Source organism: Mus musculus, chromosome 13, assembly GCF_000001635.26.
Source record: "Mus musculus strain C57BL/6J chromosome 13, GRCm38.p6 C57BL/6J".
Lineage (NCBI taxonomy): Eukaryota > Metazoa > Chordata > Mammalia > Rodentia > Muridae > Mus > Mus musculus.
In genome coordinates this window covers 58218120-58220179 of record NC_000079.6, presented here as the reverse complement: position 1 = coordinate 58220179, position 2060 = coordinate 58218120, and the positions used below count along the sequence as shown (strand labels likewise).

At 43.9% G+C, this 2060-nt stretch overlaps 1 pseudogene; it reads right to left on the bottom strand.

The window, feature by feature from the left end:
- Window positions 1–903: 903 nt before the first annotated feature.
- On the bottom strand, window positions 904–1550 carry Gm48432 (annotated as a pseudogene).
- Window positions 1551–2060: the final 510 nt, after the last annotated feature.

Sequence of the window (2060 nt, the reverse complement as noted above, 5' to 3'; positions counted from 1 at the left end):
GACTAGGAAAACACTCTAAGGTTTATCTGGAGTATTACACAGACTCGGAACTAAACTTTCAATAAAATGTGGGTTTTTTTGTTTTGTTTTGTTTTTGTTTGTTTTGAGGTAGGCCTCAAACTCTGTAGATGAGGATGGCCTGGAACTTCTAATCCTCCTGCCTCTACTGAAGCTCTTGGGCTTTATTTTATACAGATTGTAGAGTGGGGGGGGGGGTGCCCTAGTTAGGGTTCTATTGCTGTGATGAAACACCACGACCATAAGCAACTTGGGGAAGCATATGGTTTATTTTGCTTATACTTATACATCACTGTTCATCATCTAAGGATGCCAGGACAGGGATTCAAACAGGGCAGGACCCTGGAAACAGGAACTGATGCAAAGGCTATGGAAGAGTGCTGTTTCCTCCTGGTTTGCTCTTCATGGCTTGCTCAACCTGCATTCTTATAGAATCTGGGAATACCAGCCTAGGGATGGCACCACCCACAATGGGCTGGGCTCTCCCTCATCAATTACTAATTAAGAAAATGCCCACAGCCCAATCTTACAGAGGCATTTTCTCAATAGAGCCTCCCTCTTCTCTGGTAACTCTAGTCAGTCAAATTGACATAAAACTATCCAGGACAAGGAGCAACATGTCCATGTGACTTTTATCATCTATTTGACATGCGTATGACATTGTATTTGTTACTTTTTTTCCAAGACAGGGTTTCTCTGTGTAGCCCTGCCTGTCTTGGAACTCACTCTGTAGACCAGGTTGGCCTCGAACTCAAAAATCCGCTTGCCTCTGCCTCCCAAGTGCTGGATATTAATTCTTATACATGGGCTTAGAATAAACTTGCTAAATGGTGCTCAATAAATTCTTTTTTTAAAAACTTTATCTGCATTTATTTTATGCTGAATTTATTCCTGGGCCATGAGTTTTTGTTTCTTCAGTTTCTTCTGGGATATCTTTTCCTTCTGTGCAGCCTCCTCTTCTGGCTTTGGAACGATCTGTTCCTTCTCAGTGAGGATCATCTCAGTGTGGCAGGGGAGCTCAAGTATGGGTTAATCCGGCCATGAGCTCTGTAGGTTCGTCGGCGCATCTTAGGTTGCTTTGTTCACCTGGATGCGTTCAATGACTAGAGAATCTACGTCTAAACCTTTAAGTTCAGCGTTACTCTCTCTGCATTTTTAAGCATGTGCAGCAAAAATTCAGCACTCTTTTTTTGGCCACTGACCCTGTGTCCAGCCCCACTGTTTGGCCTGGGCGCACCTACCGACTCCATCATTATACCGCCGGAATGGCACACATTGCTTCTTTAAAGTGACATCCTTCAGATACTTGGTGGCTTTTCGGATATGCATACCCTTGATGGCCTGGGCAGTTTCCCGGGTGTTCTTAAAGTGAACAAGAAGGTTTGACCCTCTTGATTTGCATGATTTTGTGGGGTTTTCTGGGTCAAGAGAGTAGTGAACCATCTTGGCAGGTGACCTCTGGCCGCTTACAGGAAGAGCTCAATAAATTCTTGATTAACTCATTCTGTCAAGGAATGCTACCTGCACCCTCCCACTCCACTCCATGCACACAGGTTTCTCTGAATAACCCCCCCCCCCCAAGCTGTCTTAGAACTCAAACTTGTTCTGTACACCAGACTGCCCTTGAAATCACAGATCTGCCTATCTCTACCTCCCAAGTGCACAGACTGAAGTTGGGAGCCACTATCTAGTTGGAGCTGGCTCAGACTAGCTTTTGAGAGCTGAATGGTCAAATCTCAGGTGTTTTATGACCCAGGTGACCTCCGGTTGGTAGTTTAAAATGGACATTTGCAAGGAAATTGGCAAATGCTATCCATCAATCTTTGATTCAGTATTTGGGATTTGGATTCAACTAAATGTAGAACAACTGAAATATGTCCTTATAATTGCTTCCAGAACAACCATTTAATAACCCCACCCCATCCCCGCCACCAAAGATTCAAATAGACATCTAAACCAAAGATCAGCAAATCAATTCCTGCTGAATATTTTGGACAGGGCCCACTGGACCCCTATCTTTGGAGAAAGTTAGAGATCCTTTA